Source organism: Lipotes vexillifer, unplaced genomic scaffold, assembly GCF_000442215.2.
Source record: "Lipotes vexillifer unplaced genomic scaffold, Lipotes_vexillifer_v1.1 scaffold196, whole genome shotgun sequence".
Lineage (NCBI taxonomy): Eukaryota > Metazoa > Chordata > Mammalia > Artiodactyla > Lipotidae > Lipotes > Lipotes vexillifer.
Genome location: NW_006775077.1, coordinates 1,137,918 through 1,165,786, shown reverse-complemented (window position 1 = coordinate 1,165,786; position 27,869 = coordinate 1,137,918). Strand labels below are relative to the sequence as shown.

General features: G+C 48.5%; 1 protein-coding gene across 1 annotated transcript in view; it reads right to left on the bottom strand.

Annotated features, from left to right (window-relative positions):
• ZNF516 (zinc finger protein 516) overlaps window positions 1-27,869 on the bottom strand; it is a 64,763-nt gene that overhangs the window by 27,481 nt on the left and 9,413 nt on the right. The window lies entirely within an intron of this gene.

The following is a 27,869-nucleotide window of genomic DNA, read 5'->3' as shown; positions in this document are numbered from 1 at the left end:
GCTGAACAAGGGGTTGTAGTTATACTGTTTTCCTTTAAAATGCAGAAAACAAAGCATACATACATTTCTTCTTCATAAACTTCTTTCTTTGGTTTTCACTTTCTCCCTTTTTTTTTAATAAAGAGGAAATAGCTGTATTCCTCCTTCGTGCATATCTTTGGTTTTTCTCCCGACTGATAGCTCACCTTCAATTTATCCAGCTTTTTAAAAGTCTAGACAAAGAATTACAACCCCGATGGAGCAGTGCCGCACAGAAAAATCGCAGGAAAGCCCCAATTACTAACGTTTATTTTCTCAATCCTTTAGTCATATTTCTATTTTGAGAAGCAGTTGCTATATCGTATTTCTGTGACTGTTTTCCAGGAGCTCGTTAGCTAAGTGGGAGCTGTGAATCTAGGAATTAAAAATGTTTAAAGCTAAGTAGAGGGTTTTCCGTCAAATTCTATCAGCTGAACTCAAAAGGGAAGGCCCTCCACCGGGCCCCTCTGCTTCCACAGGCTTGGCATCCCATCCGAGGCCGTCTAAGGGGAACTGCAGCTGTGGGATCCCTCCCGCCCACCCGCCTGGAGAGATATGGGGGGGGGGGGGGCTGCAGAGTTTAAAGGGCTGGAAGAAATATTAGTCTGACATATGGGCACCAATTAGGCTTTTATAGGTCCAGGAAATAAAATACTAACTTCTATAGTTGTTTCGAGTGAAAATTGCAAAGTAATTTGTCTGCTGGAGAAGTATGGAAGCACTTGCCGTGGCTTCCTGTTTTGCACACTGTCTCCCTCCATGCCAGCTTGTTGTCTCAACAAATTTATTTTCATTGGCGGTAGGATATACGCTTATAATTTTAGGAATGGAGGCACTTGAGATAAGGTGAAACTTGTCCCTGGAAAATGAGCTCCAGTGAAGTTGTTTCCTGGCTTCATATTTCAAGATATGTCGGTTATCCTTCCAAAAGTGCCTGAATCAACAAAATTGATTCAGAGCTTTGTGCAAACGTCTGACACAGGCCCAGGCCATATTTTAAATGACACATAAACATTTGCTTTGTACCCTGTCTCCTTAGCTCTGGTCCTCTTGTCCCCCACCCAGCTGCCATGTCACAACTTGGCCGATACTGCCAACCATAAGGTTTTTATTTATGTAAACAAATATCTGGTGAAGAAAGAAAATGGAAATAATCAAATTTGGGGGGTATTTGGGGGGTGGGGGGGCGGGAATCAGCAAACACACTGGTCACCACTGTCACTCAGCCCACGACAGGCCCTGCTGCACTCAGGCGTGCTCAGCATTCTCCGGGCACCGGCTGAGTGTGGGCAGCTCCTTGACAGTGAGGTGTGCACTTGCGTGTGTGCACGTGTGCCTGTGCGTATGTGCACGCGTGGGAGGGGGCGGGGATGGCTCTCGGAGGACATACTCTGCGGACACAAGTCACGTCTCAGCCCCGTGTCTTCCACTCGCTAAAGGTGCCATCTCAGTCAATACTAATTAACTTGTTGGCTCTTGGTATAAAACCCAGGCGTGACTGCAATGCTTCTCGCTGGACTCAGTAGTGAGCTGAGCACACACGTGGCCCTCACGAGAGCCTCCCCCAGCGAGAGGGCTGCTGCTAATCAAACTGCCAGCGAACAAGCGGACTCGCGGTGATGAACGCAGCGGCCCAGCCACGCGCCAGGGTCCGGAAGGTTCCCCCACGTCCTCTGCTCTGCCCGCCCTACCATGCCTGTGACCTGCGTTCTCCCTCTGCACCCACCTCCCGAGGCCCCTTGGGGACAGGGACCCGGATCCTCCCCAGAACACTGAGTTTGGACTGGACAACAGCAAGACGTAAGATGGGAAGTGATCTGCAAAGTCACCACTGGTCTGAACGTCTAGATTCTGTGACCTAAACCCACTTTTTAAGAACGGCAGCCACTGACGCTCTCTCTTCTCTCTGACCTAAAAAACACCCTCACCAGGCTACTAGGGTTCTAGCCCCCTTAATCTATAACCTCCACGTCTCTCCAGATGCCGGCAGCTTACAGTTTTATACGGGACTGAAAAGATGTACTGATCCTGGCGGCAGAGCTGAAGCCATAATAAAGCACATTCAAAGATGCAGCGTGGGGCTTCCCTGGTGGTGCAGTGGTTGAGAGTCCGCCTGCCGATGCAGGGGACACGGGTTCGTGCCCCGGTCCGGGAAGATCCCACATGCCGCAGAGCGGCTGGGCCCGTGAGCCATGGCCGCTGAGCCTGCACGTCTGGAGCCTGTGCTCCGCCACGGGAGAGGCCACAACAGTGAGAGGCCCGCGTACCGCAAAAAAAAAAAAAAAGATGCAGCGTGTTCATGAATGTGATTTATCTGCAGAGCTGCCGAGTCATCCCGGGGCTGCACTGGGAATCACCAGGCCCAGCCGGCACCCTCTCCTGTCTGTGTCCGTTCGTCCTGAGCCTTCGCTTCTCACAGGCACAAAGGGGACGCACGTGCAGACGGTCACGTGGCCACACACACACTCACAGTCACGTGTGCGCAGAGGCACGCCCAGCCACAGGCATGTACGCAGTGCACACACAGGCTCACACACACACACGCGGTTTCCCACAAGAGAACGGCAGTGTATCTGGGCTGGAGGGCCGCCGGGGGCAGCTACTGTCCAACCAGATAATTGCCCACGTGACCCCGAGTCCTGAGAACTCACTCCCTTTCCCACAGCCAGACAATTACAAAGTCCAGAATTCAAAACCCAATGAATACACCATTCTTTAAAAGGAGAAAATGTGTGTGTGTGCATTGGGGCTATTTTTAAAAGCTGAGCGCATCAATCCATACCCTGAAAACCCTCAAGTGGCCAAGCTCAGCACCACGAGCCACACAAGCAGGAACCCAGGGTCCCCACTTCTTTCTTCCACTCAGACTTCGATCAACTTCTCGATTTCTAGAAAACACATTCACCAAACCTAAGACACGTAACTGTAAAACACGAAATGGCTATTATCTTTAGAATCTGGGAAAAAATTACACAGCCACTCGCCCTGGTCGCTGTGTCTTTGGAACCACAGCTCCATGGCGACACATCCACACGGGTCATCTCGGGTCTCTGTGCACCAGTCAAGGCTACCGCTCGGCCTGTGTGCCACGAGTTCCCTGGACGCAGCCGGGGCACCAGCCCTGGGGCCGAAATCGCCCCATTTCCGCTCTGCGGGGGGCAGGTGGCCAGGGCGAGGACCTTGGCCTTCTACTCCCACCCAGCAGCTCCTGCAAAGTACCCAGCAGGCACGGACCGACTTCTGGGCCTGAGCTAGACAGCAACACAGCTCAGCAAACGCCGTGAGCGAAGCAGGGACCTCAGAGGCCAACCACCTCTGCCTGGCTGCCCACTGGGCATGGGGGATGCTCCATGGACGGCCTCACCACCGCTCCAGGGGACCCTCGGTCACCATCCCTACTACCCCCTCAAGCCCCAGTGACCCCGTGATCACCCCCATGTGCATGTGCGTGCCCATGGGTACATGCATGTGCACCGTGGTCCCAAGGAGACCGCAGAATCTGTTAAGCCATAGGAGACGGTGCATCCAGCCTCACGGTCCCCGGCAGCAAACTCTGCGATACACACCTGCCCCTTGCTCCTTGCAAATCTTCCAAAGCCACAGCTCAGGCGGCAACAGGGTCAGCGGATATGAACTTTCCTTGGAAGCGCCTGGTGAAACGGCTTCCCGGCGCCACGGCAATGGCGCAACCCATTAGGCAACAGGGGACACAGTCACCCCCAGGAGCAGGGTCTGCAAAGGCACCACGATCAAAGGCAGCCCCCCGCGGCCCCTCATGCTGGACCCCCCTCGGACGCTCACACAACATCCAACGGATCAGCAGCCCAGAGGCTGCAACGCGCCCCCAGCGCCCAGGATAGCCTGGCCACAAAGCGACGAAGCGATGCGGCCAGTGTCACACACAGGGGCTGAGGGGGCCCCGGCCCCAGCTCAGACTTGACCCCGGCCGCATGTGGAGCCGCTGCAGCCCTGTTTGCAGGGCAGGAAACCCAGGAAAGGCTCAGAGGTACGACACGGATGGGTCTGGAGATAAGGAGGGGCGGGACGCCGCCGGAGGGGCGGGAGAGGTCGTGGGGGGATGATGAGGACAGCCTCTCATCCCCTTTACCTTCCGGACACTCAAGGCTGTTGTGTCCTCACGGTTAATTTAAAAAACACAATGAAGCGTCCAGCCACTACAGACAACCCCATTCATAAATCCTTCCGTATTTTTACGTTATCGGTCTGTTAGTCTGACTCACCCACACGGCACACGAGGAATATGTGTCGCTTTAACTGCAGAGCCTCATTACTGGGTTCACAGAGGAAAAGGCCTGTCGCGTCCCTGGGGTCGAAAGACCGTTCCCCGTGGCCTGGAATCCCACCTGCAGTCCCCTGGGGCGGCGGGCACGCATTGAGCCTGGTACTGCACCAGGCCAGGGGTCTGCTGACCGCCAGGGGTCCATCAGGATGACCGGCTTCCACGCCAGCCAGCCGGCACAGCGCCACGCTCTGACATGTCATCCCAGTGCCACGCTACGCCCTGCCACGCCAACGTCCACAGAGGAGGCGTGCTGACGTCGGCAGAGCAGGCCACGTAACAGCAGCATCCTCGGCGGCAGCACAGCCTCTGGGACCTCTAAGCCGGCCTCTCCTTCAGGGCCCACATCCGCGGCCACTACGTCCCGATCTCGGTCATCGTGAGGAAGCATCCCTGCCCGTGGACACCGGACTCCTTCACCCCTGGGTACCGCCTGCCTGCTTCTGCACCTGAGGCCTTTCTGTTAATTTAATTCTTCTTAAAACAAACAGCAGAACCTGTGAAAGCAGCTTTCACGTCTCACCAAGGCCTTCCCTTTCCACGCTAACCCTTCACGGTTTTGCTAACCTGTCCGCATGGGTGAGGATTTCTGGGCTTCTGCTGAAAACTTTTTTGTCAACCCAAGAGATGTACAAATGCCCAGGTGTCAGGAACACCCTCTTTTTCACCATCAGCGGCGGGTCCCACCCGAATCCACAGACGATCCTGAAACAGACAGGGTGTCTCTTTCTCAGAGTCAGAGACGCGGAGCCCTAAGTGTGCAGGTGAGACTGCAGCCCGGCCGCCTCCCTGCCCCGACCTGGCCCCTGCCTGGGCAGCCTCGGACACCCAATCCTGGGAGGGTCCCCCCGGCAGTGAGACCCACCTGTTGGAACCCAGGCTCTCTTGGTTCCGAGCAAGGGTGCGCAGGTGTGAACTCACAGTTGCGCTGCCCCCTCTATCAAATGGGCTGACACCTCCGTTGTGAGGGGCTGAGCCCCAAATCAGCAGGACACAAGCCCCTGACGGCTGTCCCCCCACAGGGCAGCGGACACCAGCCGAGCCACCTGTCTACCGTGCCATCCCAGGCAACACCTCCATGCCCCCCGAACTCTTTGAGCCTTTTTATGGTAAAATAAATCAGAGATCCCGAAAATACACAAAACCAGTTCACGGCTCAATAAGTTACTCTAAGGCGATTGCTCTCGTAACCGCACCCAGGTCAAGCAGCAGGCACTGCCACCCCCCCAAAGCCCCGACCGTGCCCCCTGCACACACGCACGGAGCGTCCGCCCCGGGCTCTGCGGCACTCGCTCCCGCGCCACCACGTACCTCTGCAGGTCAGGCCCTCTGGCCCCCAGCTGTCCCCACCCCGCCCTCCTTCTACCCCCGTTTCTACCGGGACACCCCTGACCTGCGGGCACCTGCCCGCTGCGGTCAGCGTGCTCTCCCGTCCTCGGCGTTGGTGCCAAGTTGGCCTGGCCGCCTCTCCCACGAATTCACGGGGTGACGAGGACGGAGGAGTGTCACCAGAACTGAGATGAGGCCTCATGTTCCGGGGGGTGAGGAGTGGTCTGGGTCCTGGGGGACAAAACTGGTAGGAGGGGAAAATGCGCTCCGTTTCGCATCACACGTCCCGATGCCATCATCGTCAGGACGTGCGTCCCTAACCACACGCTGCTGTCCGAAGCGGATGGCGGCTCCCGGCAGAGCTGTGAGCTGGTGACCGGGAGCCACTCTGACTCCCAGCCGCTTCCCGGGACCCTCAGCCCTGTGCGACCCGCCCCGAGGGAACTGGGTGGACCCAGGACCGAGGGTGACTCAGCTCACCCTGAGATTTAAAGGGTGGCGTCAAAGAACACCTCACGATGGGAGTTGCGGACGGCTGCCGTCACCACGAGGAAGCCCACAGGGCTGGTCATGAGGCTGCATCAACGTTATCCCCCAAAACCCAGAGGGACCACGGCAGCTGGGCAGGGGACAAGAGAAGTCTGAGAAGAGGCTTCAAAGCTGACAGCTGTGCGTGTTTCCATGCTGACCGTCTCTGTTCTCTAATTGCTATAAAACAACCTCTAAAGAGCTGTCCTGGGTAGCCCTGTAAGGGGCTACCTCGGCGGACAAATTTTCCTATGAAAGATGTAGCAACAGCGTTTGATAATCTATCTCCTTAACACCTGGAAATAAGGTCACCATGAACACTGGGACCCAAAGCATTGAGAGTAGCTCTGCTAAACAAGGCCCAGCCACCCATTCACAAGCCAAGGCAAAATGCATGAACAGGGACAGAGATTCTTATCTGTCTAACCTTCAGAAAAGAGAGAGCTGTGAAATACTGAAATTCAATTAGAATCCCAATCTGGAATTTGAGATTAACAAACACACACTACTATATATAAAACAGATAAACAAGATCCCACTGTACAGCACAGGGAACTCTATTGAGTATCTTGTAATAACCTATAATGGAAAAGAATCTGAAGACGTACATATATATCTATATCTATATATACACAAACACACACGACAGTTTGCTGTATGCCTGAAACACTGTAAATCAACTATAGTTCAATAAAAAAATAAAAATTAAAAAATATCATGACACATTAAGTGAGAATTTTTTTGGCCACAGACCCTGTGTTTTACAATTTCCCATATTCTGTAGTTATATCTTTTCACAATAAGTTGGCAAACATAAATTATTGTGACCATTAAAAAAATAATTTAAAAAATTCATAAAAGTTGTGATTTCCGAGGAATATACAGTAAATAAGTAGAGATACATATACATATGTCTACTTCCAATTTAAGCAAATAAAAACAAATACACAGCCTGAAGAAGAGAGCACCGAGAGAAAAGATTTCAGGACAATTAGGTTGAAACTTTCCTTAATGGGGCAGTTCACCCAGTTTCCTCTGCATGGGTATGTACTGTATAAAAATTCTATGTTTTGTAGATCAAGGATACTAGAGTAGAACTCCGATGACCAAATTTTCATTACCGAATTTAATGACAAAAATTTCATTATCAAAATTAATTAAAATGTATAATCAAAATTAATAAAATTCTCTCTCTTAACCTTGCCCTCAAAAGCCTACAGTAAATGCTACCACTGGCACAACTCGTTTGCCAACTGAAATTAAAAAGAAAAAAAAACTCTAAGAAGATAATTTTGAAGTTAACAGTATTTTGAGGGGGGAAAAAAAAGGCAGGCACTTGAATACCACCTGAGGAGAAATTACTTTTCTGGTAGGAACAGTACCATTCACACCAGAGTGAATTACACCCAATATGGCATCAAAAACACCCCCAATGGCCAGTCTCCAAGAGCCACACGGCCCTGCAGCCGCGTTTGATGTTCCAGGTCCCCAGATGAGAGCCCCCGGCGGATCTGGAGCCAGTCTCGGCCCCCCTGGCGGGGAGGGGGGGCATCTTTCTTCCAACAGAGACAGTCCTGGAGTGTCTGGGTGCCATTGCAGGAGGCCCAGCCTAGACCAGCCCATCAGCCCACACAAGGATCCTGTGACTCCCTGTACTGGATGCCTTCCTGCTTGAAATACCTGGCATGGTTTCTATGTCCTGCACTGAGCCCTAACAGGTAAAACTACCTTGCTTTGTTGGGGGAGGGAGGAACCTATGACTCTGAAAACTTCAAGTCATTTTGACACAAGGGAAACTTTTCTCTTGCAAATTAATTTCTGGAGTCAAAGATACCATCAGCCACCTGTAGGCAGCAGTTTGTGAGTCAGGACAGAAGAGAAGAAATCCTCAACTCAGATTCTTACACAGGCTTCATCTCTCCCAATTCACGTCTCAAGGCATGCAGCTCACACCCAATCAGCAAACACCTCCCAGAGGAGCTGATTACAAGTTCAGGTTGTACCCATTTAAATACATCAAAGAGCAAACATCCATCCACCCCACCCTCTAGCGAGTACACTGCTGCAGTGTGCTCATCTTACCTCCACTGACGCAAACTTGGGATCCTAAAAGGAGAAAAGACTTTCAGGGGTCAAACAAAAAATAATAGCAGCTGGAATTCCAAGACAGTTTCTGGATTTTAGAGGCCATGTCCCTGGGACAATTGAGAAGCACGTGGAATCCCTCAGGCCAGCACCATCCAACAGAACTTCTCCAATGATGCAAAGGCCCGATCCGTCTTCCCGTCCCCGCACGGCAGCCTCACGTGGCTGGGGGATCAGCATATGGGACCAAGCAGCCTTAGGGGTCACGCGCCCTAAGGAAAAAAATCTCAAGCTTCCTAATACGCCCAAGACAGACATCCCCCAGCACACTGGACGTGGCCAGGGCCTCTTTGCTGCCTTATTCTAGACAAATCTCCCCCCAAATCCGAATACAACAGACTTGCATCAAACACCACTTATTTCAGGCAAGAAAACTTCCAAAGAGTTAAGCAAGTGGGACACAGCTTCACCTAAATATTCCTTAATCGAAAGACTCATTCTAAATTCAACTCTTCATTTAGGATCATGATATCAGAGTTTAGAAACAAGACCGTGCTCCCCGACATTAGGAGACCAGCAGCAAAAGTAAGGAGATGAGGCAGAATCATCACTGTTGAACACGTGTCATGCACTGTTAACCCCCGGACATGATGGAAATTAGACGTGTTAGGAACTCCAAAAGTAATGACAAAATACAAAAACCAAAAGCACCAAACTCAGCAAGTTCTAAAATTGTACCTTAGCCACAAAGAAAGGGCCGCTCTGGACTCGGGAGGCCGGAAACCCAGTGTTAACCTTCCGTCCATAAAAGGAGAAGACAGCTCCAGAGCTCTGAATCTCCTGTCAGCTCTGAGGATGCGAGGCGGTGGCCCTCCTGTAATATCCAGGCGTCTTCTGCACTCAGGCAAAGTGGAAACCCATCTGCACACCTGTGCCACCTCCAGCATAAAATGTTTTTAAAAATATGTTACGTATCACTTTTTATTATCAGATACTTAGATAACGAAGCTAGCAAAGCAGGTCGGTCATCTTAACCTTAAAAGAACCTGAAAAATCCCTTAAGATGAAAGTGTCTGAGACCCAAGGAAGTCAAACCCAAGCGGGTCGGAGACAACAAAACACGCTGTAGCCCAGAGGTACCAGGAGGAGTGGCGGATGGGCACCGTTGCAGCGGTGTCACTGATCGTTTTCAGAGTGAATGACACAGAGGTTCACTGTCCCCTGATGGGGCCCCATTCCTGAGAGCGGGAAAAGGGAGCCAAAGTCCTCACACTTACTGCTCTCAGTGCCTACAGGGCAGGGAACTCTAGCTCCATGTGGTGGGTGGAAGACATGGGGGGAGGGGGAGGGGCAGGGGGCCTCAAGGGACACCCCAACGGGACAGGAGGAGGGCCACCGTGCCCAGACACTGCCTGCACTCCTGGACTGTCACCCCACCGTCCACGGCACGTGTGTGGCCTGGTAACCCCGCCTCGATCTTCAGGAGAACTGGACTCTGCAATCTGACATGGTGACCCACAGGGTCAGCCCGGGCGAGAAAGGGGCCACGGATTTTAAACTCCTGTTGCCAGAGCCGCTGTATGCGGGATTAATAAGGGGATGAAAAAGGGGGACCAGCCGAGAACAGGGAGGGTGTGGCCCCTGAGGAGAAGGCGAGAGGCCAGCCCACTGCCAAGATGCAGCCACGACGACAGAAGTGACCCGTGGCACCTTGGTCGCTCTAGACCCTTCCACCTCAAAGTCTTCTGAACATAGTTGCAGGCAAGTTGGAGGCCTAAAGCACACTCAGTTCACTCGTATTCCAAGAACCTGGGTTTCTTTCTCAGTCTTCTTTCTCATGGTGTCTTAAAAACCCCGAGTCCACCCTTCCTTATCCCCACGCGCCCCCAGCCCAGAGTGCCATCCCACCAATGACACCAGCGGTGAAGCCCGGTGGCCCCCGCCGTGTACCCCTTCTTGCAGAGTCCCTCCTCTGACACCAGATTCCACATCTGGGAAGAAAGAACCTGGAGACCCAGTCTTTGTCCGTGAAGAACTGAAGGCAGAAGCCAAGTGCTATGGTTTGGAAACACGACGTGCTGTGTAAAGGACCACGAACAAGGCAGGTTCAGACTCAGAAGGAAAGCTTTTCTGTCTCTGAAGTTGGCTCCGTTCTCCGCCCTCCCCCAACCCCAAGCACCCAAACCTGGCCGAAAAAATGTAAAGTTATTTCTGGAGCACCTGAAGTGGAATTTAGTACCTAAATCTTACTAGTACAGGACTTTAAAATTATATATACATACATACATACCAGATGTACATAACATACATTGTGTATTTATGTCTGGACGCGCACGCATGTGTGTGTCTCTGTGTAAAATTTGCGGATAAATACTGACATATCCCTAAATTCTGAACATGCTGAATAGAAATATACTAAATATCCTTCTCTGCAAGACCATTAAACTCCTTAACAATAAGCATCCCATGTTATTGGTCTTTAATTCCTTGCATCCCCACAGCCAATAAACGTTTGTCGAATGAATACATCAATCGAAAGACAGATACCAGGACTACAGAAAAAAGAACCCATGTTTTCTATGCAACCACATAGGAATCAACCAACTAAGCCCATTTTTTAGAATTGTATGAATAAAGGGGGAAGGGTAAGCTGGGACAAAGTGAGAGAGTGGCATGGACATATACACACTACCAAACGTAAAACACATAGCTAGTGGGAAGCAGCCGCATAGCACAGGGAGATCAGTTCCGTGCTTTGTGACCACCTAGAGGGGTGGGATAGGGAGGGTGGGAGGGAGACGCAAGAGGGAGGGGATATGGGGATATATGTACATGTATAGCTGATTCACTTTGTTATACAGCAGAAACTAAAACACCATTGTAAAGCAATCATACTCCAATAAAGATGTTTAAAAAAAGAGAAAATGCTACATGCTTGATATGGATTATAGCATGATTTTGACATTCTAAATAAAATATTCTCTAGCCAAATTTTGAAGAAAAAAAAAGAATTGTATGAATAAGATAAACTGCAAGTTTCTAAAACAAATTGTACAATACTGGAATTTCTAACTGCTTAGCTTTTTCCTCTTATTTTCTACTATTTTTGAGGCATTCCTATGTTGTTTATTCTATCATACGACCACGATATGATTTTACTCTCTCAAATAATCAGGCCCCCAGACGCCCTCCCCTGTGCCACCCCATGGTGCCACCCCACAGAAACTGATTTTATGCTAAGATAGAAAATGTTTTCTTAATCTAACCCACTTCTGGAATGGGTTAAGTGTGACTGGATCAAACTAAAACTGAAACGGGTATTTAAAGAATGATGTAATATTAGTGAACGAGTTAAAAATCTTCATGAAATCCCATGAACGAAAATGTTCCAACGCAACATTTATGTATGTGAAATTAGTGAACATCTGTTCCTTTAAAAGGTTTTGTCAAACGTTTTCTCAAATTGATACACTATTTAAACAGCTTATACAACTACCAAGTAGCTTAAGGAATTTGATTTAACTTTTATTTTTAAGAAACTTAAATATTTGAACAAAAAGGTTTTTTGGAGAAACTGATACCACCAAAACCACATTATCCTCTGCCCTTACTCTGAACCAATTCACTTTAAAATTGTACTTCTAATAGAATCTGAAAGACGTCCACGTACATATACACACGTACATTCCTAAGTACTTAAATAAACTACATTATTATGGCTGCTTGGCCTTTGGCATTACTCATTGCTCACAATCCCGCTGTGGGATAAAAACCCTGTTTCTTCTGAAACGAGGCATTTCCCTTTTCGTTCATGAATAGCACACTAGCATGTACTTAAGTAAGATTTCATTGAAAAAAATAATCTTAGGTAAAGTTGGCATACCAGCTATGATTTTCTTCATTCAGGGAGTTTTTTTAAAAAGTCTGCACCTCTCAAGTTTAATGTGAGGTTTTAAGAGCTTGATCAGAGGCAGGTACCCTAGCAGGGGATGGCGCAAGGTGGGCACCCAACAGCCTTCCTGGGTCTGGTGACTTTTTTAAAGCTCAGTGTTTGAGCCCCAACCTATATCCCGACCTACTGAGGACTGTTAGTCAAAGTTACCTTTTCTTAGGTTTTCTTAGATTGTCTTCACCAAAAATAAGGTTTACCTACTTCAATAGCTCCGAAGCTTGTTAAAGAGCCCTTCATCCTGCCAAACTGCCTTAGAATCATTTAATTATGTGAAAGGTAAAATAAGTCAGTAAATTCTAGTTTTGTTCCTAAATAACGGTCTTAATTTTTTTAATGGCGGGTCATGAGAAGGATGATATAAACGTGCGTGTCCGTTCCTGTTCCCACTAAACATTTGACACTAAACACACAGAGTCCGGCCTTGAATCCTTTTCTCAAAGAAGCGATACACGTACACACACACAGATGTGCACGCACACAAACACTCACAGACACACACCAGTCACACTCACAAACGCACACATTACACACCCCACACATGCACCACGTGAGCGCGTCCTGAAGACATAGCTTGTTTTGGAGCTTCTCGCTCAAGTCCCTCAACAAAGCACTGCTGGGAGAGTCAGCGTCAGCCCGACTGTAAAAGGTAAGGTCTTCGCAGCCGTTTCGGTTCCAACCAGCAAGGAGCTCGGTTTGCAAAGGAGTAAATGCGCCGTTAGCAACCTTCTCCAACACCTGGAAATTCCTTGCTAACTTCCACCAACAGCGTGAGCTGTGCCAGCAATAATCCCTCCATACCAGACATACGGATACTGTGAAGGAAAGACTAACTTCCCATACCTTGTGCTGAATCACTGCATCTCACTGAGAGGGAAGGCCAGGCCCACAGAAAAGACAGACGAAACTTTAAGGATGGAAACCACAGGGCACTAAGACATTTTATGAAAGGGTTGAAAGCTTCATAGTTGGAACACACTTCAGTCCCTCTGGAGGCGGCCAGCTCCACAGGGAGAGAGGTCCCCTGTGTGTCACACACATCGCAGAAGACGCACGGCCTTCTCTTTCAGGCGGAGCTGGGAAGCCCCCCGGGCCCAGCTCCGTGGACACCTGGACAGTCGGTCTGGGAAGGTGGCACATGCTTCAGACCATGTCAACGGCCCTGAATTTGCCCATTAGTGACCAAAGCCAAGATCTGCAAGTTTTCCAAACTTACTGTTTGGGGCTTTTTGGTCTTTAGTCAAATGTATAATCCTGTTTCAAATCATAAGATGTAACCCAAGCCCAAATATCAGATTAGGAAATTGCGATTTATATTCTCTACAGCCCTCAAGAAACAGAAGGCAACAGTTCCTAGACTACTTACCCTGAGATTTCATCTGAAACATCTTTGAACAGTCAATGTAGAGCCATCTTTGATGGGAAGTAACTACACACGGAACCTCCACAGTAGTGGAGACCAAGGCTTACAGAGTCACAGGAAGGAAAACTTGGGGAAAGTCTTCATCTTTGGCAAAAAGTATTTCTGAAGATACACGTCTCCCTCCGTCTTAAATACTGCCTCCTTCCCAAGTTGAGTCTAGATAAAAAAAACATGTACTCCATTTCTCCAGTCTCCTTCCTCCAAATTCATCTCCAGTTTCCAATCAGCAAGCAAAGAGGAAAGAAGAGGGCAGGCAGGGACGTCCACCCAGCCATTCCCATGCTTGGCCAACACAGCCCAAAGACCTCCATAAAGAACCTGGAGAACACAGGGGCAGGACGGCCCGGGATACTGAGAAATAAACAGATTTTCACAATGCTGCGCAGCTTGCGACCATTTGATGGTTGCTGTAAAGTTCTGAAATGAAACTTGGCAGAGGGTCTCCGCGAGATGCCTTTCATCTCTGAATGCTTCCACTCTGTAACAACTTACCCAGTGGTTCATCTGGTCCCTGATTCCTGACTTCAAAGAACAGGCTCGCGCTGTCCCCGGCAAGGGCAGAGATCTGGGAGCACAGTTTCAGTGTTTTAGTTCACGATGCTCTCAGCTCTTTCAGCATTTTATTAACCCACGAAAACGTGGAAACCAAAGCCGTCAGGACAACTCCAGGAATCCGGAACGTTCAAAATCTGAAAACTTTTCGGCCTTCACCCAATTTGAAAACATTCATGACTTTTTGTCTTTACCGAGGATATCTGCAAGTGGTGCCTCAATTTCTCTAACTCCCGCTTTGTTAAATATTTAAATAAGTGCATAATCCAAGGACAATGTTTTATGACTTTAACCTACCCCATTAAGTAATCCTCAGTAAAAACCTGTTATCTCAGAATTCACATCTGACACTTTTCTGCTATTTAAAGCCAAGAAGTAATAAAACTTGAAGGAATTTTTTAATCCCTTTTTTGATGTAATTAATTATATTAACTTGGTAGCTTTCAATGAGAGAAAACACTGCATAGGAGATTTTATTATTCCTAAAAAAGAAAGAAATGCGTAGCTCCTTTTATGGAATTACTGCTGTCACTAAGTTTCTGCATACGTTTCAGAAGTTCCTAGGTCAATATTTACATCTCTAAAGAGAAATGCTATCAAAGGACAAAACGGTGCTCACCTATTAAATGTGAAATCCTACAATTTTGCTAGTTTTCAAGTTGCAAGTTTCTCCGCTTAGGGGTCAAATACAGCTGTGAATTTTTAAAAGTAAATTATAAGCAGTCTGTTGGTATCAATAAAATAAGTATGTCAGTAAAAGACAGTCTTTTAGAATTTCTATTTCCCAATGCTTTTGGGGTCCCCAATACATGGTTTCACCGCTGAGAAGGACAGACATCCTCCATCAACAGTAACTCACTCAGATCCCCACCTGAAATAAACTGGCCTCATATGTGGGAAAAAAAAAAAGGAAAAAGAAGATTGTGTTTCTTGGACTAGCCTTACATGTGAGAGTTAAGGTGAAAACAAAAATGCTTTAGCAAAAATTTCATTCAAAATGTAATTAACCTGTATTTTCTCTTGAAAACCTGTAATATAGTGCTAAGCAAGAGAAAAAGGGACAATCACTTTAAAAATATAAAGAATTTAATCGTGTGTCAAAAACTGAACAAATGATGACAGACCCAGTTTGCTACTAAGTGAAGGTACAAATGTCTTTCTGCTTGAGGCAACTACAGAAATGCCACACAGAAGAAGCAGGGGCTGCGGAGAGGGGATCTGGATGGGACCCGAGGCCTCGTTTCCCAGGTAAGAAAAGAGACACAAAAAGTCTGTGGAGAGCCGGTGTCCAGGAGGGGCTGGAACGCCGTTTCGACAGGGCTCCTGTGTATCTCACGCAGTCTTCACAAATAGAGCCCGTCAGCTGGGAGAAGACCCGTTAAGTCACCAGGCTGTCCCCTCTGTCTCTGAATGCCAGGAATGAGTTACATCTCCAGCTTCCAAGACGCCGCGGGCACCAAGTGTCCATAATTGTACATTAAACTGTAAACAAAAGCTAATAATATATCAAGTTTTTAAAAATGGGTAACAGAACTATTATTTGTCAGACGTGTGCAAGTGTATGCGTATACGCACTCATATAAGATATAAATGTGTTCGTGTATAAAGAGTGTAGCCAAAGGAGGTGCACAGGAAGGCACAGCTGGACCAAAAACTCAACCATATTGCCTCTGAGTAAGGATGTCACTTTTTTTTCCTTTTTCCTTATCTGCATTTTCTACAATGATTACACTGTACGTAACATAACAATCCAGGAATGTTCATCAGAATATACGTACTAAAAATACAAATCATCTCATAACTATCATCTTTTTACATTCGTTTATGCCCAAATGCCAAGGAATCGGGGCTGTGCGAGGCCCCGTGGACCAACAGCCCGGTATCCTGGTGCCCAAGCCTAGCAGAGACAACAACCCCGGCCAGGTCAGCATGATGGCAGCCAGGTACCGCAGTGGCTCTGACACCGCCAACAGCTCCAGGGGCGAGGATGCTTTTTGTTTAATATTTGTCTAATACCTGCGTTTCTGTAGTTTTTCATTCTTAGGAGTCACTTATTGCTGCTCTCACTTCCTTAAGATCTCTGCTCTGCTTGAGATTTAAGGAAGCTGTACATCCCATCTCCAACCACAACTGCTCAACTGTCTGAAGCTGTGAAGTCCTTCAAAGCACCTCTTACCTACGGCCCCCCTCCTATCACCATCCCACCCCCTCATCTCGGTACAGGGCACCTTACCACATACCTAAGTCCCAGAAAAGTAACCTGTCAAACTTCTAGAATCGGTAAAATACTAGACGTGGGAGAAAACCCAACCAGCTGAAGCTATGGTCATGTAGATTTCTCATTTTAAGGGCATATACACTATTTGGGGAACTATTTACATGTGGGGAAGGCGGAGGCAGGGGCAAGGGTTACATTATTTTATGGAAAACAGCAGATACCTAAAGAAAATAATTTCTAAATCTGAGAGATGATCAAAAGAGCTTGGGCACAAAAGCAATTCCTGTAGCTATAAAAGTTTATGCTTCACATGCCTTTATGCCGTCTTAAAATGCTGGGGGGTACAGCCCCTGAAAGTGTCATATTTAAAAAACAAAGTACATATAAACCGGTTGTTCAAAAATAAAATTGCATTTTTTCTCAAAAAGTCTTATGTTGGGCAGTTAAATTCCCAGACTCTCCCCCAAACGGGTACTTGACCTGACAATCGCTGAAGGTTACTGAACTTCCATAGATTACGGCGATCTCTTGAAGACACTAATAACAGACCCAAAAAATTTTGGTGATTCCCTGCCCCCCACAAGAAAAAGGATAAATAGAAGAGAACAAAGAGGCAGGAGACCTCTGAATTCTGAAGGTCAAGTGAAACGCTACCAAGGTCAGTGAAACACCATTCCCAACGTATATTTCCCACCGTCAAGGGAGACCACTGACTCAGAAATGTTCAAAAGTGGTGACAGCTTAGGAGTCACCCTGAGTTTAGGCTAGGGCACGTCGGAAAAGGGGACGGAGACGTAGCCTGAGGTGACATTCAGGGTGCCATAAGCCCTGAGACAAAGGAAGGGCCAAACCCCCGAAGAGCACAGCTCTGGCCTGGCTACTGCTGCTTTCCTGGCCGCCCGGTCAGATGGCCTGGCCCACGTGCCAGCTGCACAGGAGCAGTAAGTGGGGTGATGGACACAAACCTGGCAGGTCCCAGGTCAAGGCTTCCTGATTTAAGGGACAGGTCACACGTCCGGGGCACGTCCTGAGCCCTCGGGCTCCACCCTGTCTCAGAGCGGAACAGAATCCAGCCCGAGCCCCTGCTGAGGTCTGTTCTGGCAAAGCTGCCACCTCGTCCTTCCCTCTGCCCTCACAGAAACCTGCTGGACAGCTCAAGGCAAGGGCTGGCTTGAAGGACACACGGGGCACTGGAGTTCCCTACTCTCCAAACAGCCAGTGTCTTTTCAAAACACCTGAGCAGGACCGATGGGTGCACATCATCCTAAAATAAATCCGATGAAACTTTCCCAAGCCCACGATGGAGTTATTATATAAGAACTACTCTAAACTACACAGAGGGATGCCTATATTCTGGCAACACTTCACATTTCTTTGGTCTTACTTACAGTAAAAAAGTATATATACACTGTGCCACAGAATATGTATTTTCAAGAGAAAAAGGAGTTTTTGAAGACATTTCCATAGATCTTAGTCACCAGGCAGGTCTGGCACCCAAGCCATCATGGGTCTTTCTGTCTCATGCATGGATCAATCTGTGTAACTCTGGCCATTTTAAGGCAGGGTTTTTGTTTTTTTTTTTTTTTACTCTTAATTGATTAATGCACCAGAAAATCAACGATTATTATTGCTTATTTGCTATTTTAAGTAAAAGTACAGCTACTTGAGCAATTTAAAGTAAATCCCAGCCAGACTGACCTACATACACTATTGATACTATGTATAAAACAGATAAATAATGAGAACCTGCTGTACAGCACAGGGAACTCCACTCAGTGCCCTGTGGTGACCTAAATAGGAAGGAAATCCAAAAAATAGGGGACATATGTATACATATAGCTGATTCACTTTGCTGCACAGCAGAAACTAACACAACATTGTAAAGCAACTATACTCCAATAAAATAATAAAAAAAAACAGAAATGCATGAAGAACATGCTCTTTCAAGAGAAAACAAAAGCCATCAGCCATAGGGAAGCAAGGATATGCATTTCTTTGGGCATCTGTGACAAGATTGCCAGTATCCTGACCTCCTATGGATTAACCCTATCAAATTGATCATTGAATGAATACCTTTTTTGCTTCGTAAGAGAAAAATTCATAAACCACAGAATTTTTAAATAAAAAAAAATAAAATAAAGTAAATCCCAGCCAAATTCAGCCTAGTTATTATACATGCTAATCATGCCAACCTGGTCTTTGGTGGCGGTGATCAGAATCCAGTAAGTCACTGCTGTTAGCTGTGGGTGTGGAGGATACGGCCTAAGTGAGGCCGAGGCAGACACTTCGTGGAGAGAAGCCAGGGGACGATGCCATCCCGACCCCCTAGGTGGTGTCTTGTCCACCCAAAGGGATGCGGCTCCAGGTGGCAGGTCTCAGCATCCTCCCCTTCAGGAGTCAAGGGTGTAGCACATGCCCCACCCCCACCCCACCCCCCTGCTCAGCCCTCAGGGCCCGGCTGTGGACCCAGGCAGACGCTGGGGATCAGACACAAGCAGGGCTATCCCTGAGACCGTGAGACTGGGGACTAACTTTCTGGAAACCGAGGAATCAGAAGTGCAGGTCAAGGCAACAGTCGAAACAAGTATGGTCTCAAACTGAAAGAACTAAGTACGAGGCAGTTCTAAGACTATAGGAGAAGTGTCTCCATGTTTATGGCGAGGTGAGGACAGGAGACACCCAGACAGCGACTAAACGGAAAGGAGTCGTGGACCAGACACACCTGCGCAAACAGACCACAGCGAGGAGGGTGACCTTAGGAAGAGGAGAGGTGTGTTTCCAATCCTGCCAAGAAAAGGACACGCTAAAGAGTTTAAATTACAGGCAGTAAAGGCGAGAAGGAAATCCCAGATTATAAAAGACATCAAACCGGAAAAATAAAACCATCTAACATAATTCTCCTCTGCACACATCTTGAAGATCCGCAGAGATAATTCATGCTTGTAATTGGTTGGTTGAGTTTTACCTAATGAAAGAACACAAGCGGTCCTCTCAAAATCATACGCAGCCCTGCAACCAAATGTTGCATTATCTTGCAGACTGGCGTCGGCATGTTAACCCTGCGCTGAGCGCATCTCAAGGCTTAGACTGGGATACAGTCAGAGAGGCCAGGAGTCGGCCCAGCAGCAAGCAGCCCTCCCGAAAAGGTCAGCAAAAACACGTCTCCACACCAGGGTTCACACGCGGTCTTTCCAAGGGAAGAATCCCCAGATGGAAAACACCCACAAGCCCTTTTACGGGCTGGAAAAGGAGAGGTTACAGGGATCAAACTGCAGTTCTGAAGTCCCTCAGGGAGAGAGATGCAGCCCAGTCCTTCCTGCAGGTTCCCACAAATGCTCCCCTGATGTGACCTGGAAGGACCTCGCCTCAAACACCAGGTAAGCGACAAGACAGGACGAGACATCTGTTGGCAGATGTCTGGACGCTCACCTCTGAACCTCATTCAGGTGGAGTCAGGACCTTCCGCTGACTCAGGAAGGCCTCATCTCAAGGTGACATCAGACTCCAGAACCTTCCATTTCAATTACAGACCAATCTTTTAAAATGAACTCGAGAACGCTCTGTATACTCTTGTGACGTCAGAGGGATGGGAGGAGCCCACTGCTTTGGGGACGTTTCCGTGTGCATCGTGGAATCTACAACTGATAAGTCAGTAATTCTTCAACAGTTCAAACCCGGGACAAAGGACTCCCAAGGCAGTGGTGATTTGCCAGATTTTGTTTCACATATTTACAGACTATTTTCTTAACCAAAACTAAATAAGGGTAGATCACACACAGGCAAAATCAATTCAGAATCAGAAGAAATACATCCAGTAAATAAACCACTTCAGGACTAGAACCGAATTCCTTATGCTGCTCTGGGGGAGGGACAGTCAGTCGTCGGTCATTATTGACTATTATTTGTGAAAATCACAGGCTACAGGTCACGGGCCACTGAGATTACAAGACACATCTCTACATCTGGAAAGCCCAGGTCTAGAGCAGGATCTAAAGGAGTCTTGGGTCTCTTTTTATTTTGAATTAAGGAGATAGGCCTGTGTGTGTGAGCTAAGTTTCAGTGGTTAAGGCTGGAGTCCTCTATTTTTACACCTTGACTCTTAGCAGATTCTTTGGGGCATCTGCAAGGGTCCTACAAAGTCAGGGCAAATCTGTGACCCCAATACTACACCCACCACGGAATAGTGACACCCCAACAGGGAACAACACTGACCCAAGAGACAACAGCAAGCTTCAGCCCAGAAGCTACCAAATTCCAAACAGAACGGAACTCTCCGTTCTGATGACTGACGTCTGTACCAGAGGAGCAACCCCTGCAGTATTATTCTTCTCTAGGACGCATTTCAGTAGCTTTCCGCATCACGGTTCCCTCGTGCTGTGTGGTGCACTCAAATGTGTCACGTCATTCTGGCTCCAGGTGCTTTGCTGAACATTTTCTGTGTTAGAAAATGCTAAGATTTTTTTTCATCACGCAAACGGACTAAAGGCAATTGTTGTTTTCTCTTGGATCTCTCTTTCCACCAGCATTGTTCTGACCCTCAACATGGCTAATGCACGTGTTTAAAGTATCAACGCGTGTAAACAATAGAAAGAGAGGTATCTCTACCAGAAGGCCCTCCCCTTTTCTCCCTCAGCTAATTATCCTTCGAACATTCACAGCCTGAGGTCCCAGCATCTCCATCTAGTAGTAAACAGAGCTGCTAAACAGGCCTTAGTCGGCCAAAGAGCAGGCCAGGAAACAAGACCAGATGTTTCCCGGGTGCCCTGAAATAACCACCTGCCGGAAGATTCACCCAGAGACAGGCACCAGGTAACACACAGGCTAGCCAGGTAATCTGAATTTCACACCGAGGACAAGTAACTTTTAGCATATGTCTCAAACATTACATGGGACGTGCCTATACTTAAAAAAAAAAAAAGTATTCGATGTTTATATGAAATTTAACAGGCACCCTGTATTTTTTATTTACTAAACCTCTAACGTGTTCTCAACTAAACAAATACATTATTTACATGAATGACTTCAAAGGAAACACTGTGTGAGTTAGACACACGGTCCGAAAACAACGTGTGAACGCTGATGGAAACACCAACGTTATGTATCACGAAGAAAATTACTTCTCATCTAGATGCAGTATCGTTCATTTACTGAGAAGAGCTGAATGTATTCATGGAAAACAGAGGAGAAGCCAGTATTACCTTCAAAGGACCCAAACCACAGGGCAGGCACTTAACTAATGACTGTGATGGGGCCTCTCGGAGCCTCGGTGCCTCCAAAGGTCCCTCCCGTGCAAGGGAGGGCCTACCTGCAGCCCCTCATTCCTGCACCTTCTCTGGGCAGGTTGCCAAGACATCCCACCCCCAGTCCCCGGCCCGAGGCCCTGCTGCTGGGCTGGGCTTTGGGGCAGAGCACGGCTGGGAAGGGGAGGTTCAGGACTGTCCAATAGCCAAGGAGAGAACAGGCACAGCTCTAGCAGGTGCAAGGCAGCCTCCCACCGGCTCCTCCTTGGTCCCTCCTACCCCTCCTACCTGCCTCTGCCCAGCCAGTGCAAGCAGCGTTAACAGAACAACCTCCTGACGTCTGGAGTCACTTGGCTTCGACGCTTATAACTGGCACGATCTGGAGAAAGCGTCCTTGAACCTCAACCTCAGACTCCCCGCTAACACCCACACCCCACTGGGTTAGGACGGCTTTTACCAAAGCCTTCAGATGCTGGGCGAGGAAGCTGGCACACGGACATCCGTGTGTAATACGGGTATTTCAAGCCAGCGGAGGAAAGACTGATGATAGAATAAATTACGTTGGAAAAACTGGAGAGCAACATGGAAAAAATGTGAAAACGTCTCACAGAATACATCACAAGTCCCACGTGATGAGCGCAGTGTGTAATAAGGTAAATGTCATAAGGCAAACTAGCTTTATTCAATGAAAATATTTTAACAGTCGGGTAGGGGGTGCCTTTCTAAGTGGTGTGTAAAACTGAAGAACCGTAAAGGAAAAAACCTGCCCATCCCGTGGCAGTTTTAGAACTTCTGCGATAAAAGACTTCATAAAAAAGTCTTTTATTAAACTAGGAGACAGTATTTAAAGCAAACAAAGATTCATGTCTACAATATATGAAGCGTTCCTACAACATAGTAAGAAAAGAACAAACAACACAGTATAAAAATGGGCAAAGTGCGTGAACAGGTGTATCACACAAGAAATACAAATGACCAACAAACATCAAAACATGCTTATTCTCACAGAAACTATGAAAACAGAGATCAAAGCAATAAATGTATAACATTTTTCCTTTGGGGCAGCAACTGTAGTACCTTTATAACACCCAGAATTGTTGACGGTCTGGGACAATGGACCCAACTCATAAACTGCTGGTGGATGTGAGGATGTTACAACCTATCTGGCAAAATCTTCTGAGATACGAAATGTGCAAACCCCTCAAACCAGCAATCTCATTAAAGAAATCGATCATGAAATTCTCCTAAGTGTTCTCAGCACATTTATTGCAGGCTCTACTTGCAATGAAAACTGGGGAAAAACTTCCATGTCCATCCACAGGCAAATAAATTACGATCACGTTCCGTCTGACGCAGGTCAGGAGACACTCCATGGATGTGGCCGATTCCCAAGACATGCTGTTGCTAGAAAAGCAAATCGCGCAACAAAACAAATAAAATGATCTTATTAAGTATCAAAACGAGAAAAACAATGGTGCACGTGTATACACTGCATATGTAAATATTCTTTAAAGAACTGAGAGTACAAAATAAACATCTTTAAAGAACTGAGGGTACAAAATAAAAATCTCCTGAGTGGCTGAGGTGGGGAAGCACGGCTGCAGAATGTGGATTGTTCGCCACGTATTCACCAAAGACTTGTCCGTTTTGCAAAGAATGAACAGAATTCTAACATCAGTTGCACGTGCCAGCCGGGATCCGGCCCGTGAAATGTTAGCCCTTGCTTGTCCACCTCCATCACTGCCCCCGTGACCCATGGGGGCCGGGGACACAGGCTCTGGAGGAAAGAAGCAGAGAAGAGTCAGTCGTCAGCCTGGGCACGGGGCTGGACAAAGGTAGCCTTGGCCTCTCCCCTCCTCACTGGGGGGCAGGAGAGTGGGGTAGCGGTAGGAGCAGTCCTCAGGCAAGAAGACCAGGTCTGGGGGACCTTGCTGGAAGGCCTCCCCCCACCAAAGGCATCCGAGGGAGCTGCAAAGTGACACGCCCCCTGCAGCCAGGGCAGAGGGACAGGGTTGGGGGCGGGGGGGGGTGGGGAATGGCAGCAGTGGAGGTTCCCAGGAGGAGGCCTGTGGGAATGACAAGGGCAGGGTCACGGCGATCTTTTCTGGGCACACTGGTCACAGTCTGAAATTCTGTCTCTGGCCTTGGGACACAGCCAAGACAACAAGCACAGGATCCTCGGAGACTGGACAGACTGCCACGTGTGCCCACTGCTGCCCTACATCAAGCCTGGTCGTGCATGCTGAGCACTGGGTGTGAACTGATGTCCTGTTTCCTCCCACTTCCTTACTCCCCTTGCCCATCTGATAGGAAGAGTAGAGAGGGGGAGGAGCCTGAACAGGATGAAGCTGACCAGTGGCCAGCTGGGTGGGCGTGGCTGACACTGGACCAACACATGGCGGGAAGGAAAGACCAGCCCCTCACCTGCCCTGTGCACCTGCTCTGGGAGGCTTCCAGATGTGGCACTGCTCCAAAAACTTTTCTACTACACCCCCCATGCACCAGACCTTTAAGCTCAGAGGAAAAGGTCTTCAACACAAGAAGGAAAACCCAAGAAATTCGGGCCCTGAACGGAAAAGAAATGTGGACATTTAAAAGGGATCCAAGAATCACGTCTGCCCAGTGCTGTCCAGCTCACCGGGCAGCTCTGTGTAAGCGATTTCATGTCTTCCCAGCTAACTTTCAAGCACGATGCCCTTTTGTAACTGGGGTTTCAAAACAATATCAAGAATTGGTTTCTGACTTGTGAATAGGCTGTCACCATGGAAACTGCAGAGACTCTTTTCTCTCGTTGGTGTTGACACACAACCTGTCCAGAACCTCGTGTTCAGAGTTTCCAAAATTTCCCAAGTCAGGGCTTTGCAATCCCTTTCTTCACACCTGGAATTCAGGAACTCTGTAAGTCACCTCCCAGGTGACACATTTTAACTGCACTGTGAGGCTAGTAATGACACACTCCTCTGTCAGCCAAGGAGCTTTACGAGAAAAACAGCTTTTAAGGGTTTAATGCCTGTTTTCAACCTCATGGCCATGCCCTACCAAATTTCATCATTTCTGAAAATACAGCCCCAAATCATATTTCTTAAAGATGAAAATGTTCACTCCACCCCATTACTATGCATTTCAAGTCCAATACTGGATTAATCTGTATCAGTCATATCTCATGAATTCTGCAGAAATCAATTTTTAAAAACCAAGAACATCATAGACAAGTTTTATATCAAAGCAATTACAGTACCTAGGAGTCAGACTGGGAAACTGACCATCATTCCAACGTCAAAAATGATGTTCTCCAACAGGCCAGTCCACTGATGGACTCTTCAATCACTGGATTATTGTCTGCAGGGATAACCCGACTTCATGATTTTGGAGGAAGCTGCCATTCCCCAGCAGGTTTCAGATATTAGGTTTAGGCACACGTGGCATTTTCTATGGGATGACCAACCCGTCATCAGAGGGTACCACTGGATTATCATTTTAAATGATATATTTCAGTAACCAATCAGGTTATTACGTGAAAAGAGTAGTCATAGTAAAACTGGAATACAGTTTAGTCACAGTGCTGAAAGTAATTATTCTGGAGTTCTCAAAAAGAACATGAGTAATACTCAGCTCTGGCACATTGTTAGGGGAACATATTTGGCAGCCAGCAGTCAGCCCAAATGTCTTACTAATCTGTGAAAAAAACTTCTCTCAAATCAGTGGCTGCCTTTGTAAATAAAACAGAAGACAAGGCATCCTTTAAGCGGATACGACTACACTGACCGCACACACAGATACCGGTAAAATTCCAGTAATGAAGGTGTGACCTTTTAATCTTTAATCCAGAGAAGACTGTCCCTAGCTTTTTCAATTCTAGTAAAATATAGATCTGAAACCACAATCTGTTTTAATACGCAAAGGCTTAGACAAACTGTGTATGCAAATACTGGATCATATCAGTAGCCTACAAAGGTTTCATGAAAAACCAGCCTCAGATTAGGTCAGGCACACAGGAAATTAAGAACTTAAAAAAATTTAAAAAAAACTTAAACTTACAAATGAAAAAATTAAGAACTTGTGCCAGAGACACGTACACAACAAAAACACTTACCGAATAAAACCTAAATGCTTGAGAAAAGAGAATCTCAGCTAACTAAATGATTCACTGAACCCACAATGAACATGCAGACCAAGGATGATACAAATCGAATAGCACCCACGGTACAGAGCTGGCTGAGCCGGAACGTGCCACGGGAAGGACAGTATACCCTGAAAGAAGGGGCCGCCTGAGCTCTGGGTGGGTCTGCTTCTGAGGTCACGGGCACTGACTGTGAACTTCAGACTCCCAGTGGGCTGGGCCAAGGCAGGAGCAGGAAAGGGATGCTTGTCTTAGCAGGAAAGACCCCAGGGCCAGGGGCGAGGGCACAGGGTCTCTGCAGCTTCTCAGCATCTGCACACCGAGGACTCCCCTGGAAAGGCACCAAGGATTCCCCCAAGGGCTCCAAGTCCCAGCGCCCCACACAATCCCTAGACAGTCCGCAGGTCCTCGCTCTGCCTCGGTCTTGGGCCCCCGAGGGCCAAGGCTGTGTCTGCCACCAACTGCGCACCAGGCCTACCCTCCGGTCACAGCCCCAGCCCGGGTCAGGGATCAGCCCAAGCGCACGTGTGGCACGCGGACCCTGAGCCCCAGGGCGGTCGGGTGGGCGAGGCATCCAGCTCCCGATCCTTCTACAGCCGCCAGGCACGGGGACCCTGGCAGTGACGTGGGAAACCCTTGGGGACCTGAGTCACCGCATCCTGGGAAGCCAGCCATGACCGTGAGCGAGGTCAGAGCTGACCGCATGCACACCAGCTGCCGCGCACTCGGCCGTCCAGCACTGCAAACGCTGAGCAGGCTTCTGCTCCTCCGGTGATAAAGGTTCACAAAGAGCCCGGGACGCAGACCCCGATCACGGCGCCCACAGGAAACACGCAGGATCAGAAGTCGTGAGAAAGGCTCCTTGCAGAATACCAAACTCACCAAAAATCACCCCAAACATAACTAACTCCAGCCCATCCAAAAAGGCCACGATATTATTTCACGTTGAAGCGACTCTTTCAACTTAAAAACTTTGCAGGATCACAAGAAGTTCATGTTAAACACTGTTGGTTAATCCATGGCTACTATTACTAGTTGTTGCCACTGTTACGGACACGTGGCGACTAGACAACTGGGTGAGCATCCCCGCTGCTCCAGGGCTCAGCCCCTCCCAGGAACACACCATACCTCTCCTGGGAGTTCACCGTGGACGGAGGATGGACCTAACCGACCCCTCCCGGTGGGGCTGCTGGCCACTGCGGAGTCAAGATCACCGCGGGGCGCCAGGACGAACAACTGGGCCCTGCCCACCGAGAGCACATTTCCAGGAGAGGGATGTGCCCACCGTGTGAGGCACGAGGCCGACGCCACGAAACTGGAGAGATGCAGAAATTCCAGGAACACAGTGGGTCAGGGTTGGAAGTGAGAGTCCAGGCGGGAGTGAGGGATCGGCTCAGAGGGCAGGAGGGACTTGCAGCCTCCAATGTGCTCGCCGGGGAAACGGGATGCTCGGGCCCCCAGAGGGTAAGTGGGGAGCTCTGGGCAGGGCATTCGGGGCACAGAGAAGGTGCAGCGGGGGAGACGGGGAAGCAGGTCAGGGCCACGGCTGTGGTCCCAGGAAGCCAGTGTCACGAGCGGGAACTCCTCGGCTTGCAGTGACAGCATCAAAGGGCTGAGCACATCAGCCACCTGTGCACTCTCAACCGACGGTATGAAGCAGGGGTGCTGTCAGGTGTGCCCCATCACAGGTCCAGACAAACATTATGATCATGCTTCTGATCACAAACACAGGCAGGGGCGTCAGTGCCGGTTGGAATGAAATGTCTAAAACAGCTGGGACAAGGCACCGTCTCGGGGGTGACACCCCGGCTCGGCAGGTGTGAACCTCACTTCCAAAGCCCAGGGTCATCCCCCTGCAGAGCTGACCGGGACACACCCCCACTGATCAGCAACTGATGGTTCAGAAGCAAAATCAGTTCAACCCACCTCTTCACATCGAAGCCCACATCTCAGGGGACTGGGGTGAGAGACCCAAATTCCGTTGTTTCTACTCACCACTGATGGGTCACATCTACCAAGAGGGCTCCCGTGCTTCACACGAGAGGTCACAAGCTCCTGTCTGAACTGGAGGAGACCAAGCTCCTCTTCCTGACGTGTGAACCACAGG